This window comes from Bos grunniens, chromosome 19 (genome assembly GCF_055505025.1).
Source record: "Bos grunniens cultivar Pamir isolate PY7600 chromosome 19, Bosgru_T2T1.0, whole genome shotgun sequence".
Taxonomy (NCBI): Eukaryota; Metazoa; Chordata; class Mammalia; order Artiodactyla; family Bovidae; genus Bos; species Bos grunniens.
The window spans coordinates 42,942,838-42,961,123 of NC_141183.1; the positions used below are offsets into that span (position 1 = coordinate 42,942,838).

Genomic DNA, 18,286 nt, shown 5'->3' on the forward strand with positions numbered 1-18,286 from the left:
TATTTTTTTAAAGAAAGAAAGTTAAGGGGGATAGAAATGTTCTAGGGACGGCTCCAGGATCCTGTTTAGGAGACAAGGGGAGGGAAGGCAATGAAGTCAGTGGTGAAGGCTGGAGTCCTATCTAGCCCCTGAGTTTGCACAATAAGCCAAGCTGCTGGTTTATTTAGAGTGTGCATTTGGGAGCCTGAAAGATGGGGTTGATGGTGATAACGGGTGTCAATGTTATGTTGCAGGAAGGAGGACCCCTTCCAGGGCCCGAAACTGGGCTCTTGTCTAACACTCGGAAATGAATTGTCCGAGGAGACACATGTGCTGACAAAGCAAGAGACGTTATTGGGAAAGGGCACCCGGGTGGAGAGCAGTAGGGTAAGGGAACTCAGGCGAACTGCTCTGCCGTGTGGCTCGCAGTCTCGGGTTTTATGGTGATGGGATTAGTTTTGGGGTGATCTTTGGCCAATCATTCTAATTCAGAGTCTTTCCTGGTGGCGCATGCATCGCTCAGCCAAGATGGATGCTAACGAGAGGGATTCTGGGAAGTGGGTGGACACGCGGTGTCTCCTTTTAACCTTTCCCGAACTCTTGCTGTTGGGGGTGGCTTATTAGTTCCCTATTCCTTATCAGGATCTCCTGTCATAAAACAACTCATGCAAGTGGTTACTATGGTGCCTGGCCAGGGTGGGCGGTTTCAATCAGTGTGCTTCCCCTAACAACTATGTTTAGTCGCTAAGTCACGATGATTCTTTTGCAATTCCGTGGAGCCCGCCAGGCTCCTCTGTCCATGGGATTTCCCAGGAATGAATACTGGATTGGGTTGCAGTTTCCTTCTCCAGGGAAATCTTCCTGACCCAGGGATTGACCCTGCGTCTCCTGCATTGGCAGGCAGTTTCTTTACCACTGAGCCACCAGGGAAGCCAAGGGATGTCAATGCCCATCCCCCAAACTATTCTTGGAAATATTTTCAGTAATTCCCAGGATGAGAAGCTACAGACATGTAAAGTCAGATAAGATTTTTACAATGTGAGGCCTTAAAGAGGGTCCACCTGGCAAGAATGGGGGCTGTCAGACCTATCTCTTCCAGATCCTGCCATGGGGACTAAAGTTATTTGTGACCCTGGAACCTGGAGGAAAAACTATCTAAGTTGTGGATAGTCTGCTGTGGCCTCTTGGGAAAAACATGCCTGGTGCTATGTAAGTCTGAAAAAAAAAGTGCCCAGGACAGCTGGAAGGTTCAAAATCTCATCAGTCAGGAACATTTCTGCAGAAGCCCAGTTGTAGCATTTAAGCGTGCAGACTGTCTTGGTTAATTCGCGGTTGTGTTGGGGAGAAACTTGGAGAGTTGCTGCGTCCACCCTTTACTCCTCAGTGTCCTTTTCTCTGCCAGTTTGTTCTTCTTGTCCTTGTCAGGCAGCAAGTGGCACGCCTGGGCGTCAGGCACAGATGGAACTGGAGCTCTTGCTGAGGGCCAGAAATAGTTATGCAAATATCTGGCTGCTGGGGCTTTATATTCTCCCCCTTCCCCTCCTCTTCCTTCCCCTTACTTCAATTCCTTCCTTAAAGCTTGAGATTTCAGGGATCCAGACTGGAGCTCCTGGGGTCTTCTCACTTCCTAGAGGCACAGCTCCTGGTGGGAGAGAGAATTCTCCCCTAGTGCCTGGAGGCTGCAGCCCAGGACCCCAGCCTGAGGTCACACAGGCCTTTGGCCATCTACCTCACCCACCTGGTGCTGGGGGCCTTTACGGGGTTGGTCCTCCTGCTGGGGCAATCCCCTCTGTTTGGGGTGGATGTTCCATGCTTGTTTCATGGCTGTTCCTACCCCGACCCCTCGTACTAAAAAAGATGATCCTCCTGAATTGGGGGTGAGAGTGGGCTGCTTCCTCCTGAACCTGGTGGAGCTGCAGTTCTTCCCCTGCCAGTGGGGTCTTTCCCCGCCAGCACCTTCTTGTGGCCTGCATCGGGTGCGCCCACTTCTGGGCCGGCCTGCTCATCCTCCCCTGCTCCCTTCTAACAAGACAGCCCTGGGTTCCAGGAGCCCTCCTGCATGGAGGGGTAGCAGCTGGCAAAGTGCAGACCCCAGCATGGCGTGCTTCAGGCTCACTGCCTGATAGTGAGAGGCAACCAGCTCAAGGGAGCAGCAGAGACCTGAGGTCTGACTGAGCAAAAAACCCTGCACTGGCCATCACTCTCCTGCCTGATCCTTGAGGTTGGGGAATGTGGCATGGGAGTGGGGAACCCTGCTTCCTCCTGAAAGCATTACCTCAACAGATATAAGATAGCAAAGTGATTAAGAGCAAGGTTTCTGGGTCCGGACTGCCTGCGTTCAAATCCCAGATCTGCCAGGTACCAGCTGGATAGCTTTGGACAAGTTGCTTAACCTCTCTGTGCCTCAGTTCTTTCATCTGGAAAAAAAAAAAAGGTAGGGGAGATAAAAATGAACCCTGCCTTCTAAGAACACTGTGAAGATGAGTTTATAAATGTAAAGTACTTGCCAATAGTAGCTGATTGCAATAAACATTAGCCACTGTATTTTTTTTTCTTTTAATATTTATTTATTTAGCTGCACCGGGTCTTAGTTGCAGCTTGCAGGATCTTTGATTTTCACTGTGGCATGTGAGATCTAGTTCCCTGACCAGGGATTGAACCCAGGCCCCCTGTTTTGGGAGCTCGGAGTGTTAGCCACTGGACCAGCAGGGCAGTCCCTATCCATTGTGTTAACCTTAGCTCTCTGGAGAGTTGCTTTTGCCTTGCTGTCTCATGCACCCAGAACTGTGAAATCAACTACTAATTCCTCCCTCACTTGCTCCTATGGCTATTGTTAGCTGAGTCCCCACACAGATCCTCCTTCCCAATCTCTCCTACGCTGTCCCCCTCCTTCCAGTCCCCCCATCACCTCCCTGGCTCAGACCTGCCTTCACTGCCATTGCTGAACCTGCCCAGCACCTTCCTGCCTGAACAGTCCCCTCCCTCCCTCCCAACCAGCACTTGCCTCCTGGTCAGCACTCCAGCTGAATTAACCACCTGAAGCTCCTCAACCTGGCATCCAGCATCTTCTATGAGTCAGCCCCAACCTCACTCGCTATCCACTCTTTCCCATTCCAGCCACGCTAGGGGCCATGCCTGGACTTTCTTCCCACCCTTTGCTCCAGTCCCTCCTGGGGAGCTCTGCCCTGGTCAGCTTTAGGACCAAACTAACTGGGTTCCAGCTCTGCTTTGCCACTCACTGGCTGTGTGATCTAGGACAAGCAGCTAGGGGTTTGGGGGTTCTTTTCTGTATAAAAAGAGACTGACAGGGACTTCCCCGGTGGCCCAGTGGTTAAGGCTTCACCTTCCAGTGCAGGGGGTGTGGGTTCAATCCCTGGTCTGGGAGCTAAGATCCTACATGCGTCTTGGCCAAAAAAACATAGCATAAAACAGAAACAATAGTGTAACAAATTCAATAAAGACTTTAAAAAGAGGTCCACATCAAAAAAAAAAATCTTAAAGAGAGACTAATAATACCCACTTCACAGCGTTGTTGTGAGGATTAAACAAGATAATAAAGTAAATAAAGTGCCAGGTGCACAATGCTCCTTGGCAAGCAGTGCTCTTACCATCTAAATCCTACTATTATAGGCTCTGATCCTAGCCTCTGTCTGTGAAGCCTTCCTTGACTCCTCCTCTGCTCTGTTCCTCCTCTGAGCCTCCATGACGATTTCACTCGACAATTAATTACACACTGCTGTGACTCCCCTTGACCGTGGCCTTCAGTGGTTATTTCCATCCATCCTGCTGTGTGACTTTGCATGTATCTCTGATGTCTTTGCATCTCAGTCGCAGGAGGGGGAAAGGTGCTGTGCTTTGTGGAAAGAGGACACACAGTCCTGCTCTTAACAGTGCTTTGCAGGGAATAGCGGCTTGATGCATCTATCCTGATTTATCCTGATATTGTTAGGCCAGAATTGGGAGTGGCCAAACAGGGCTTCGTCTGAAGCATGTCAGAAAACCACAGGAGATGGTATTCCTTTGTCTCCTTCCACAACTTGGGGCAATTTTTAACAATCATTTAACAGCTATGAAAGTTCTTTCCAAGGTCTAATTAGAGTCCTGCTTGCTGCAGTGGAAGCTATTCTCCTTGGGCCTCAGGCAGTTGGTGTCTAGGTCCTGAGTATCGGTGAGCTACTGCTTTTTGTTGTTGTTCAGTCACTCAGTTGTGTCCGACTCTTTGTGAGCCCATGGACTGCAGCATGCCAGGCTTCCCTGTCCTTCACTATCTCTGGAGTTTGCTCGAACTCATGTCCATTGAGTTGATGATGCCATCCAACCATCTCGTCCTCTGTTGCCCCCTTCTCTTCCTGCCTTCAATCTTTCCCAGCATCAGGGTCTTTTCCAATGAGTCTGTTCTTTGCATCAGGTGGCCAAAGTATTGGAGCTTCAGCTTCAGCATCAGTCCTTCCAGTGAATATTCAGGGTTGATTTCCTTTTGGATTTACTGATTTGATCTCCTTGCTAACCAAGGGATTCTCAAGAGTCTTCTCCAGCACCAAAATTCAAAAGCATCAATTCTTCGGCGTTCAGCCTTCTTCATGGTCCAACTCTCATATCCGCACATGACTGCTGGAAAACCGTAGCTTTGGCTAGGTGGACCTTTGTCGGCAAAGTGAGATCTCTGATTTTTGGACCGCCATGAACAACCATGAAAGGCAAAAAGTGCCTTTGGGTTATGTTAATAAGCTTGGACACTATTCCTTAGGCCATGGGTTAGCAAAGTGTAGTCCTTGGGCCAAATTTGGCCCACATCTTTTTTTTTTTTGTGGCTGCACTGGGTCTTCATTGCTGCACTCAGGTTTTCTCTAGTTGTGGCAAACAGGGGCTGCTCTCTAGCTGTGGTGCACAGGCTTCTCATTGCAGTGGCTTCTCTTGTTGCAGAGCAGGGGCTCTAGGGCACGCAGACTTCAGTAGCTGCGCCTCACAGGCTCTAAAGTTCGGGCTCAGTAGGTACAAGGACTTAGTTGCCCACGGCATGTGGAATTTTCCCAGACCAGGGATCGAACCAATGTCCCCTGCATTAGCAGAAGGATTCTTAACCATTGGACCAACAGGGAAGTCCCCACCATCTGTTTTTATAAATAAACTGTTTTTGGGACACAGACATGATCATTGGTTTCTATATTGTCTACGGCTGCTTTTGTGCTGCATAGAAATGACTAGTTGAGACATGTGAAAAGCCTAAAATATTTACTATCAGACACCTTACAAAAAAGTTGGCTGATCCCTGTACTAGGCCATCAGAAGCCTTTGAAGAATTCCAAGCCGGGGAGTGACATGATCGAGTTGGTATTTTAGGAACATCACTGGAAGATGTGTCAGAGGGGATGAGGAGGGAGCAGGTGGCTGCGAGGAGATTGTTGCAATTGTCTGGTCCAGAACTGATGAGGCCTGAACTGAGGCAGTGCAATGGGGATGGATAAACGATGCAGGCTGGAGAGATAGTTAATGAGAAGAACCAATAGGACATGAGCTCTGAGAAGGAGGGGATGGAGGGAGAGGGAGGAGGCAGGGGGAGTGGATTTCTGGCTTTACTGACTGAGAGTTAGAGTCATCAACCAAAAGGAAGAAGTCAGCGAGGAAGGCTTGCACACTTGGCTTTGGATACAGTTTACTTGGGGTATTTGCAAGAGATGGGGAAAGTACCAAGCCCTCTAGTGTGATGTCTGCCATGGAAATTTGCGAGTTATCCATGGCTTGGGAGGTATTTGGGGGTCCTGGGAATGAACAAGATCTCCTAAGGAGGGGGTGCAAGATCCAAAGAACAGAACACAAGGAAGAAATCCTAGGAAGCACCAACACTGAAAGACAAACAGAAGTATGTCCAGCAAAGAGATTCAGAAGAAGAGATTCTACGGGCCAAGTTGAGAAGAAAAGTCAGGTCAAATAGGCAGCAGTGAGCAAGCCTGAGAGGCAGTCCCTAGATTAGCAATTGGTAGGTCATGGTTTGGGTGACTAACTTGTCCCATTTTGCATGGAACTTTCTGTTTTGACACTGAAAAATCCCATATCTCCAGGGAACCCTCAGTGTTGGCATTAACAGTTTGTTACTCTACTACTGACATCACCAAGAATGATGTCAAGAAAAGTTTAGCTTGCAAAGTACCCCACCAGGACTTCCTTGGTGGTTCAGTGGTTAAGACTCCACGCTCCCAATGTAGGTGGTCTGGGTTCGATTCCTGGTCAGGGAACTAGATTCCACATGTTGAAACAAAAAGGTCCCGCATACTATAATGAAGATCGACGATCCCACACGCTGCAGCCAACACCTGGTGCAGCCAAATGAATACATTAAAAAAACATTTTTTAAAAGTAACTAACTTCCGGAGACATTATTTTCCCATTGAGCTGATAAACCTATATCCTAGTTGGATCCTCTTTGAGTCACTGCTAGCATGATGAAAACATGAAGCCCTCTCTTGGTACAGCACTTGACCATTACACAACTTTATTCCATCCTTACAACAACCCTGCGAGGTAGGAGTTCACAGCCCTAATTTTATTGGAATGGAAGCTGAGCGGTTAAGCTCTCATGGCAAAATAGGCTCAATTTCAAGCCTCATAACTCCAGAAGCCCATGTCCTGGCTGCCTCCACAGCTCTGCTTGTAGATGTCTATAATCTAGAACACTGGGCTGGAGGCTGGTGGGACTGTGGATCCCCTGCTTGTTGCAGAGTTAGGCAAAGGCCATGAAATTCTTGGGAGCATGGATTGAACCCTATAACTATGTGCAGATCAATACAGAAGGAGTAAGGCTGCAGGTTCAAACAAAAGTAGACATATAAACTGAGGCCATCAAAGTTGTGTAAGAGGACCCATATTCTATGCAATAGCTGGGTTCTTTTTTTTTTTTTTTAATTGCACTTGAGTGGCTTGTAGGGTCTTAGTTCAACCACCAGGGTTTGAACCTAGGCCCCAGTAGTGAAAGCTCCAAGTCCTAACCATTGGACTGCCCAGGGAACTCCCAATAGCTAGGCTCTTTTAAATATTGTTTTATTGTAGTAAAATATGCATAACATAGGGCTTTTCTGATAGCTTAGTTGGTAAAGAATCCACTTGCAATGCGGAAGACCTGGGTTTAATCCCTGGTCTTGGGATGATTGGTCAGGGTTGGGACGATCCCCTGGAAAAGGGAAAGGCTACCCACTCCAGTATTCTAGCCTGGAGGATTCCATGGACTGTATAGTCCATGGGGTCACAAAGAGTCGGACTCGACTGAGTGACTTTCACTCACTCATAATGCATAACATAACATTTACCATTTTTACCATTAAGTGTATAATTCAGCATCATTAGTTACTTTCATAATGTTGTACAAGCATCACCGCTATTCATTTCCATTAGTTTTTCATCATCCCCAACAGAAACTCTGTACCCATTAAACAAGGACTCCCCATTTCCTCCTCCCCTAGACTCTGGTAACCTCTACTCTACTTTCTGCCTCTATGAATTTGCATATTCTAGGTACCTCGTGTGAGTGGACTCATATAGCATTTGTACTTCTGTATACGGCTTCTTTCGTTTAGCATAATGTCCTTAAGGCTCAATCACGTTGCAGCCTGTGTCAGAATTTTTCCTTCTTTTTTATGGCTGAGTGATATTTCATTGTATAAATGCCACGTTTTGTTCACCCATACGTCTGTTGAGGGATGGTCTCTTTTCATATTCTTATACTTCTAATAAAGTTAATCATATATTTCTAATGTTTTTAAGTGTCATTTGAGAGACAAGGATACTATATGCTTCCTAAAAAAAGAAGACCATGCCACCTATGAAGTATTTGTCCCTTCAAAATAAAACTCAAATCTGCTCAAGCCTCTAGATTTGCCAATATACAGGAAATACAGAGGCCTGAGTATCATATTAAACTACCTTATGGGGATGCCATCAACAAAATCCAGACAGGAAAATCTGTAGGATAAATGACCTAGTTTCTTCTACAGATAAGTTGCAAGGGGAAAAAATATAGAGATAGGAGAGATAAAAAAGATATAAGAGATACTTAACAGTCTTGTCCTGCGAATATTCTCGCTCCTCTAATTTTGTAATAATTTGGGCAGGCTAAACATGTGCTACACTGAGACCATGTTTGTGTCTCCAGACCTAGATCTTTCCTTAGTTCTGGTTTTATAAATGCCGGTAGTAAATCAAGCCTGACTTATACAATGCATCTTATGTGGAAAATGTCTGTGACTCCAGGTATCTGACCAAACGTGAGAAATTACTGAATAACTAGTATAATAATGGGCTTTCCACGTGGCTGGGTAGTAAAGAATCCGCCTGCCAATGCAGGAGACAAAGGAGACGTGGGTTTGATCCTTGGGTTGGAAGATCCCCTGGAGGAGGAAAGGGCAATCCATTTCCGTATTCTTGCTGAAATAATCCCATGGACAGAAAAGCCTGGTTGCAAAGAGTCAGACACGACTGAGCAACTGAGCACACATGCAGCGTAACATTTGAAGATAACCATTGCTAATTTGATGATTACCTGTTGCCGTTAAAAGAATTGGGCTTCCCTGATGGTTCAGACAGTAAAGAATCTGCCTGCAATGTGGGAGATCTGGGTTCAATCCCTGGGTTGGGAAGATCCCCTGGAGGAGGGCATGGAAACCCAGTCCAGTATTCTTGCCTGGAGAATCCCATGGTAAGAGGAGCCTGGCAGGCTACAGCCCATGGGGTAGCAAAGAGTCAGACACGACTGAGAGCGACTAACACTTTCACTTCTTCACTTTCATTAAGTGAATTATATTTTTTTAAAAAAGTCAATTAACTGCAACATGTGAATCTTGATTCAATCAAACAAGTAGTTTTTTAAAAAAAATGTTATGGAGATAATTGGACATTTGAACACTGATTTTCTGATGATATCAGCGAATTATTGTTAAAAAATTTTAAGTTTGACAATAGTATGTGGTTTTGTTTTTAAAAAAGTCCTTATCTTTTAGACACATACACTAAAATGTTTTCAGATGAAGTGATATGATATTTGTTTTATATAATTTGGAATTTGTTTTAAGGTTATGGGAGGGAGTAGAGTTGAAATAAGATTTCCATGAGTTCATAACTATTGAAACTTTGTGATGGATAATCAGGGGTTTGTTGTCTTATTTTGTTTGCTTTCGTCTGTGTTTGGACTTCCTCAAAATAAAACTTTTTTTCCTTTTCTCTACACAGGCTCTTTGTTGCAGTGCACAGGCTTAGTTGTCCCAGGGAATGTGGGATCTTAGGTCCCCAACAGGGACTGAACCCACATCCCCTGCATTGGAAGGTGGATTCTTAACCACTGGAGCACCAGGGAAGTCCTCCCAAATAAAACTTTTTAATGTCATTTCAGAGATACACTCCTTTATTTTGGGCTGACCTTCGGCAGGTGCTCTCTTCCTAGGATTTAGCTTCAAGTTCCCTAAAGAGCATTCTCCACCCACATTCCAAGTGTCTGTACAAAAGAATAAAGGATCTTATGCTAATAAATGCATTTTAAGGAACAGTATTCAATATGTGTTCTTGTCATCTGAACGTCACTTGTTATCAGGCAGCTATGCAATTCTGTGGGCTTGAAAAAAATGGCTTGCCTAGGAATTTTCCTGGTGGTCCAGGGGTTAAAACTTCACCTTCAGTGCAGAGGGTGCAGGTTCGATCCCTGGCTGGGGATCTAAGACCCCACATGTCTCACGGCCAAAAAGCCAAAACATAAAACAGAAGCAATATTGTAACAAATTCAGTAAAGACTTAAAAAAAATTGTCCACATTAAATATATATATATATGTATATAGTTTTTAAAATGACTTTCCTACCTGCAGTCCTTTCTGGAGGGTCATGTTGTGGTAGCTTACTATGTGACAAGTATCATCTACATGCTCTACATTTGCCATTTCTCCTAAGCCTCACAGTACCTCTATGACTTACACATTATTATCAGCCTCCATTTTACAGATGGGGAGAGTCAGAGAGATTAACAAGGGCTGACATCTGTTAACCATTTACGATCTGTCAAGTACTGGGCTAATTGCTCTAAATGAATTTGCTTGTTTTATCCTTACATGCTTATGAGGTAGGCACTATTATTATCCCCATTTTATAGATGAGGCAATTGAGGCTTAGAGAGGCAAAGGAACTCGCTAACAGCTGCTAGACCAAGTGTTCCACTCTGCCCTGAACACAGCCCAGTTGCGTGATTCAGAGCAAGCATTCCGGGCTCCGCTACTTATTAGCTGTGTAGACTTGGGTAAATTATTTCATCTTCCTCAGCCTGGTTTCTAATGTGCAAGATGGGGATAAAAACATCACCTCCCTGGTGGGATGGTGGGGTAGGGTGTTGGGGGGGCGTGATGGGAGGGAGGCTTAAGAGGAAGGGAATATATGTATACATACAGCTGATTCACATTGTTGTACAGCAGAAACTAACACAACACTGTAAGGCAATTATCAGCTCAGTTCAGCTCAGTCACTCAGTCGTGTCCGACTCTTTGCGACCCCATGAATCGCGGCACGCCAGGCCTCCCTGTCCATCACCAACTCCTGGAGTTCACTCCAACTCACGTCCATCAAGTCGGTGATGCCATCCAGCATCTCATCCTCTGTCGTCCCCTTCTCCTCCTGCCCCCAATCCCTCCCAGCATCAGAGTCTTTTCCAATGAGTCAGCTCTTCGCATGAGGTGGCCAAAGTACTGGAGTTTCAGCTTTAGCAATTATACTAAATATAAATATAAAGCAATTATACTCCAATGAAAAAAATAATTTTAAAAAATATAAAAAAGAACATCACCTCTGTAATAGGGTGAGACTGAGCACTAAATGAGACAATTCTGGCCAAAGGGTTAGCACGATGGTGACCTACCATGAGGGTTCAATTGTTGTAATCAATTTTTATTATCACCAGGCTTCTTGCTCAGGGCGCTTTTCCACTCAAGTCAGATTGCTTTGGGAGCTTAGGAATTTTCTGGAAAAACCAGCCTTTCTGTGGTCATCTGAGCTATTTTAAGTGGACAGTGATGTGCTGTTTTTCTATGAGGGGTGGAGGGGACTCCACTTTTACTTAGAACCAGTACAGGGATTATTCTGACCTATGAGACGTGAAAGATTAAAAACAAGTGAGCTTGAGGCAAAATCGTTGTGGGTGTTGCCCTGGTGTTTCGTTCTTGCCAGGTCTCTGAAATCAGTTCCTGGTCCAGGCTGGAGGAGCTCTTAGGAACATCGTGTAATACTCCAAGTGCCCTGATGTGGACATACATAAACAAAGCAGGTGTTAATATCTCTGTTTATTCACTGCCATGATATAGGGAAAAAACATGGGCTCTGAGCCTTGGGGACCTCAATCTGAATCCCGACGCTGCCACTGGCAGGCTGTTTCCTTAGCTGAGAGTTGGGAAGGTTATGACAATAAAGCTAAAAGTTACAGAATGCTTCCTATATGCTGGGCCCTTTTTACTCATTAACTCACTGAATTATTTTAAAAGTTGGTAAACTTTATTTTTTAAAGCCATTTTATTTTTTAGGCTGTGCCACACAGCACGTAGGATCTTAGTTCCCCTACCAGGGATCGAACCTATGTTCCCTGCAGTGGAAGTGTGATGTCCTAGCCACTAGACTGCCAGGGAATTCCCTTTAAAGCAATAGCAGAACTGAGCTCAAAGTACAGTGTTCCCTTAATACCCTCTTCACCTCCCCACACACAGCCTCCCCACTGTCAACACCCTGCACCAGCGTGGGACAGTTGTCACACCTGATAAACATACACAGCACATCATCATCGCTTAGCCTATAGTCTACATTAGGGGTCACTCTTGGTGTTTACATTCTGTTGGTTTGGATAAAAGTATCAGGACATGCATCCATCATTGTAGTATCAAATAGAGTAGTTTCGCTGCCCTAAAAATCCTATGTGCCCTGCCTGTTCATCCCTCCCTTATCACAACCCTGACAACACCTGATCTTTTTATTGTCTCCACAGTTTTACCACAGAGTTGGAATCATATAGCCTTGTCACATTGATTTCTCTTGCTTAATAATATACATGCTCCACCATGTCTTTTCATGGCTTAATAGTTTATTTCTGAATAAGAATACATTGTCTGGATAAAATAAAATGTCTGTTTAACCATTCAGCTACTGAAGGATATCTCGGTTGCTTGTTAAGTGTTGGCAATTATATATAAAGCTGTTGTAAACATCCGTGTGCAGATGTCTGTGTGGATATGTTCTCAACTCCGTTAGGTAAAGAACAAGGAGGACAATTGCTGCGTCATATGGATAGAGTGTGTTTAGCTTTATAAGAAACTGCCAAACTGTCTCCCAAAGAAGCTGTGCCATTTTGCATTCCCATCAGCAATGAATGAGAGTTCCTGTTGCCCCTCACCCCCTCTAGCATTGGGCATTGTCTGTGTTCCAGTCATTGGCTTTTCTAACAGATGTGTAATGGTATCTTGTTGTTTTAATTTGCGATTCTCTATGACATGTGTCGGAGAAGGCAATGGCACCCCACTCCAGTACTCTTGCCTGGAAAATCCATGGACGGAGGAGCCTGGTAGGCTGCAGTCCATGGGGTCGCGAAGAGTCAGACACGACTGAGCGACTTCCCTTTCACTTTTCTCTTTTATGCATGGGAGAAGGAAATGGCAACCCACTCCAGTGTTCTTGCCTGGAGAATCCCAGGGATGGGGGAGCCTCGTGGGCTGCCGTCTATGGGGTCGCACAGAGTCGGACACGACTGAAACAACTTAGCAGCAGCAGCAGCATGACACATGTACCTTGGACAGCAAGGAGACCAAACCAGACAATCCTAAAGGAAATCAACCCTGAGTATTCATTGGAAGGACTGATGCTGAAGCTGAAGCTCCCAGCACTTTGGCCACCTGACGAGAAGAGCCGACTCATTGGAAAAGTGCTTGAAGCTGCGAAAGATTGAGGGCAGGTGGAGAAGAGGGTGGCAGAGGATAAGGTAGTTAGATTCCATCACCGACTCAACAGACATGAGTTTGAGCAAACTCCCAGAGATAGTGAAGGACAGGGAAGCCTAGCGTGCTGCAGTCCATGGGGTTGCAAAGAATCGGACATGACTTAGCGACTGAACAACAAGATGACATGTGATGAAGAACATCTTTTCAAATGCTTATTTGCCATCTGTATATCTCCTTTGGTGAAGTGTATATTCAGGTTTTGGGTCCATTTTTAAATCGGATCATTTGTTTTCTTATTGAATTTTAAGAGTTCTTTGTATATTTTGGATAACAGTTCTTTATCAGATGTTTTTTGCAAGTATTTTCTCCCAGTCTTTGGTTTGTCTTCTCATTCTCTTGACATTGTCTTTTATGAAGACATTTTAATTTTTATTAAATTTTAATTTTAATGAAGTCTAGCTTCTTATTAATTCTTTCTTCTTCTCATTGTTTCATAAATTGTGCCTCTGATACTGTATATGAAAAATCATCACCATATTCAAAATCAGCTAGGTTTCCTCCTGTGTTAACTTTCTACAGCTTTGTGGATATGTTTAGGTCTATGACTCATTTTAATTTTTGTGAAGGGTGTAAGGTATGTGTCTAGACTCTTGTTTTTTTTGCCTGTGGAGGATGTCCAGTTGTTTTAGCACCATTTGTTGAGAAGACTAAATTCATTTGATTTTCAAACTAAACTTTGAGGTGGGCATTTTTAGCCCATATTTTTCAGATTAAAAAACTGAGGCACAGAGAGGTTTTGTAAGTCACTCAGAGTAATACAGGCAGACATGACAGAGCTGAGATTTGATCCCAGGCAACCTGACTCTTGAGTCCATGCATTCAATCCCTATCTATAAAAATAATGTCTCCTTAATAGGTTTGTAGTGAGGAAGAGACATAGTGTTTAGCACATGGTACGTGCTCAGAAAGCAATTGTGATGGTCATTGTGCTCCCTAGCTTCCCAGGTTTCATTGAAGCGTCATGTCCTCAGAGCAGCTTTCTTTCATTCCTTCAGCCAAATGAGCCATCCATCACAGCATCATCTCATCATCCAAGGGATGACAGTGTGGTGAATCCTGTGGGCATGCTAAGTCGCTTTAGTCATGTCTGACTCTTTGCCACCCATGGACGGAGCCTGCCAGTCTCCTCTGTCCTTGGGATTCTCCAGGCAAGAATACTGAAGTGGGTTGCCACGCCCTCCTCCATGGGATCTTTCTGACCCAGGGATCGAACCCGCGTCCCCTGCATTGGCAGGCAGGTTCTTTACCACTAGGGCCATCTGGGAAGCCCGTGGTGAATCCTACTGAGGTCAAAGTTCACCCCTCGCCCTCACCATGTGAGTTCCCTAGAGAGAGGGTCCAAATCTGATATCTCTCTGTTCCTCAGAGTGCCTGGTGCTGCCCTTGGCACTTGGCAGGGTCTCAGCCAAAGTGTGTTGAATTAAGTTTGGATTGCGTGCTATTCCTTTATTCAAGATGCACATTCTGGGTGTGGTCTATTCCTCAGGATCGCCCAGCTAATCCTCAGCTCTTAGCTCCTGAATCCCCTCGCTTGAACCTTCCCTGGTGTGTCAGGTTGAGCCACCTCTGCCTGGAGAAGTTCCGGGTTGGGCTGTTTATGGAGGCAGCTGCCCTTGTCTGCTACACCCTTCTTCCTGCACCACCCGGCTCAGTTTCTTCCACATTCTGGGTACCTCCCTTCAGTATGGACACCGCCTGTAGAAGCACCCACCTCTCTCTCTCAGCTCAAGACGTAAGCCCTTTCTTGGAAACCTGTTCTCTAAATGCCTCTGGCCTCTTTGGGAGAGTCTAACACTCCTTCTCAATGGGTAGAGCAGCTCACCTGATATTGACAGGACATGAGGACCCAGGGGCAGACCTCATTCCTAAGAGCTTCTGAAGCTGTTAATTTTGGTATTGTTGGGCTCCTTTAGGGAGTGCGAGCCACTTATGGCTATCACCGGTGGGTCTTGGTTCACCCCATAGACAGCTCCACCTGAAGCATGCCTCTCTCAAACCAGCCCACCAGGAATCTGGGGGGTACATCCTGCCAGTGCCCCCTTGGCAGCCCCTGCTTTGGACTGGGCCGTACAGCATCCTCCAGCATCATCCTGCGTCTGCCTCTGCAGAGCTGCTCTGGGGAGATGTGACCCGCAAGACTCACCTGGACAGCACTGCCCCGGGAAGGCACCCTCTTGGACACAGCCAGCATAGTCCACTGGCGCCCGCCTAGGACAGGGCCTGTTTTATACACTCAGCGTGACCCCAGTGCCCGCCCTGGGCGCGCCCAGCAGCCTCCGTTGCCCGGTGCAGAGAACCTCTAGGCAGGGCCTCTGGGACCCTCACAGAGGTCTCCAGGGCAGTGCCCGGTGCCGCCTGGCCCGCTCTGGAGGCGCGCCCAGGCGCTGCCAGGAAGGCCGACCGTTTATCCCCGGAGCCGCCAGCAGGGAGCTCCCTTTCGGTTCGGCTCGCGCGGCCGCGGGGGGCGGCGCTGCGCTGCGCCGCGCTGCGCTCCTGCCCGGACCGGGCCGGGGCCGCTGGATGCCGCGTCTCCGCTCCTGCTCCCTGCCGGGCGGGCTCCAGTGGCCGGTGAGTGCGGGGCGGCGGGGGCGACCGCTCCGTGACCGGCCGGGCCCGGGGTGGGGGTGGAGGGGCGGCGGGGCGGGCTCGGGCCGGGAAGGCGGGCGGGCGGCGGGGCCCGCCGGCTCCTCCTCCTCCTCCTCTCCTGTCCCCTGGAAGCGGCGGCCCGGACTCCCGGCTCTGGTCCCTGGCCGCGCCGCGAAGCTCGGCGCCGGGGACGCGGGGCCGATCCGGAGCGGGGCGGGAGGGCGAGCTCCCGCCCCTTTGCCTGCTCGAGCGGCGCTGGGAGGCCGGACAGGGTGGCCTTCAGTTTGGGAGGGTTCGGGGCTGGGGGGAGCCCAGGTGGCCCCGAGCTGCGGGGTGCAGGCTGCAGCCTGGGGGTGTAAGGAGAATTCTTGAGGCCAGTCCCAGGCACCCTCCTCGACAGACCGATGGACCGAGGTTCGGAGGAAGAGCCCTTTATCCCTCCCAGCGGCCTTCAACCCTTTCACTGCCAGGCCGACACCGGGCTCCTCTCAAAGGAGCAGCTGCCAGACAGCTGGCAAAACAATGGAGACCCTGCTTGCCTGGGCCCCCTCTCCTTGGGACAGAAGATGAGGTCGGGGGTGGTGTGGGGGCGGTGAACCGTAGGCTGCGGGGATTAGGGCGTGCAGGCTGCCCCCTGCAACTGGCAGCTCACCTCGCTTCTCCCTGCCAAGGGGTGGGGTACGTGTGGGAAGGTCGGCCCGCCTGCCCCAGGCCTCTGGGAGAGACTGACCCGACGCCCCGCCCTGCGAACCTGTCATGCCAGTTGCTTCACCAATGGGAAGGGGAGGTGGTAAGGTTCGCGATCGCCGCCCCCCCCCCCCCCCCCGCCGCCCCAACCCCGCACGCCGCCCCGCCCTGCTGGGGGTGCTGCTGGTACCCAGCCTGGTAAAGAGTGGGTGCTGTTCCTGGCTGAGATAAGGCCTGCAGGGACACACTGCATATTGGGGCTTTGTTGGGGGTGGGGTGGACTGGGGGCTGGGGGCGTCACCCTGTTGCAAGGCACATGTGTCCTGCTGATTAGTTGGAGAGGCTGCCAGTAGGGAGGGGGAGGATGGGGAAGGCTGCCAGCTGGGTTTTGAAGCGGTGCTCCTTTTGCCTGGTCACTTGGCCAATGGGGCATGTGTTTGGCAGTGTCCTCGTGGTTTGTGTTTGTGCACGGAGGCCTGGGAGGATGTTTCCTAGGAGGAGCTCTCCTGCCTAAGGTCTTCCTGCCTTCAGATGGTTCCCCCCAAATTATGGAATCGCATTTGCTCCGCTCTTCACTATGGCAATGATTTATATGGATTCATTTTGTCTTTTGGAGTGCCTGGTATGCTGGTGGCTGAGGAGGCCTAGTAAAACCCCCGTATAAAGAGTTAAATGAGCTGAGTGTGTATGCACTGCAGTCAGGCTGGTCAGGACGAAAGGTCGTCCAGGTGATTAAGAGCAAGATCACCTTAGCAAGACATTGAATCTAGATGGTCAAGCTGCCTTTCCAGGTGCTTGCCAGGTCTGGAGCCCTTTTCTTGGGCAGGTTGGTATCCTGTTGTCATGGCAATGGGCTCTGCCTTGCCTCCTATTCTCCACCCTCTTAGCTCAGAAGTTGCTTTCTATTTGGGGATATTGAAAGTTACTCTCCTGAAGTCTCTGGCTTCCGGACAGACCTCACTGGCTCTTTGTCAGTGGCCTGCCACCTCCCCAGCTTCCCCTTTGTCCTTTTGTGATGAAGACTTTCCAGGAAATATCCTCCTGGTTGCTGGACATGACTGGTTGGTTATATATAGCCTCGGGTGGAGGTGTGCTTGTCCATTTGGGGTTAGGAACATTGAAGCTGGGGCTCAATTCCAAGAAGATGGTGGGGAAAACTATTGTGTTGGGGGGTTTAGGGGAATGAGAAGGGTCACAGGTGAGAGTGCAGGGTGGGTGAGGGAGGAGGGGAATGTTGATGGTCACTTCCTGTGGGAGCTTTGAGCTTTGAACAATCGATGACCTGGCGCCTGGCAGCTCTGAATATCTGGTTTGTTTATAGTCTCTTGGCCTGGCTCAGGTGCCAGGGTATGTGACCGAGGGCTTCCTCTCATGCTCCAGGCTGTCCTCAGAAGCCTTCAAGTGTATATGCCCTTCCTGAATCCTGCCTGCTCCCTTAACCTCACTGCCTGGCAGTTGGGGCAGCCAGCCTGTTGCCTGGAGCCCCCTTCATTGGATGAGTTTGTGGCTGCTCATTGAGGGGTGCGTGTGTCTTCAGAAAGCTGAATCTGAAAACTCCAGTGTCCCCCCAGAGGCAGACATCTGAAGGTGGACTGGGAGGGGCAGAACTGGGGCTTGTGTGAAAGGGAGAATCCAACCTGCTTGGGTGGAGCAGAGAGTTGTCGGAACTCAGGAAGCCTTGATCCAGGCTTGCTGTGTCACAGGTCTCCAGGGCAGCAGGGCTGTGCTGACTCTTTCTCAACCAGAGGTCAGTCCCCTGCCAGACCTCCCTCACCTGGAGTGGACACCACAGACTGGAGCCAGAGCATCTGAGTGAGCAGGGTCCCGTGGGTGGCCCTGGGGCCCAGGCCTTGTCCTAGGCCTCTCCTGGATGTGGCGGGTAAAACCGAGGGGCTCTGGCCCCATGTAGTTTAAACATTTGAGGGGACCGGAGGGCCCAGCCCACACTGTGCTATGATTAACAGGCTTCCCCCGGACTTGGGTTGGGGGCTTGATGGAGCTTTTAAGTTCTGCTTTGCATCAGGCCCTGGGGTTC

The 18,286-nt window shown here is 48.4% G+C and overlaps 1 protein-coding gene, 1 long non-coding RNA gene and 1 other non-coding gene across 20 annotated transcripts in view; 2 read left to right on the top strand and 1 right to left on the bottom strand.

Annotated features, from left to right (window-relative positions):
• Positions 1-992: 992 nt before the first annotated feature.
• LOC147352425 (uncharacterized) lies at positions 993-15,442 on the bottom strand. The gene is made up of 4 exons (XR_015148160.1): positions 15,122-15,442; positions 2,255-2,396; positions 1,539-1,621; positions 993-1,455 (listed from the first exon to the last, which is right to left on the bottom strand). It is a non-coding gene; the product is annotated as an uncharacterized LOC147352425 (long non-coding RNA).
• LOC147352426 (small nucleolar RNA SNORA72) lies at positions 8,038-8,169 on the top strand. The gene has a single exon (XR_015148430.1). It is a non-coding gene; the product is annotated as a small nucleolar RNA SNORA72 (small nucleolar RNA).
• Positions 15,406-18,286, top strand: part of MYO18A (myosin XVIIIA) — a 101,238-nt gene continuing 98,357 nt past the window's right edge. For 13 of the 18 annotated variants that reach the window (XM_086359961.1, XM_086359982.1, XM_086359968.1 and 10 more), the window contains exon 1: positions 15,406-15,546. The gene's annotated coding sequence lies outside the window, so the exon portion shown is untranslated. Of the gene's footprint in view, positions 15,547-15,703; positions 16,355-17,942; positions 18,131-18,286 lie in introns of those variants that run through there. The other 5 variants (XM_086359964.1, XM_086359966.1, XM_086359963.1 and 2 more) reach the window with 5 other exon arrangements.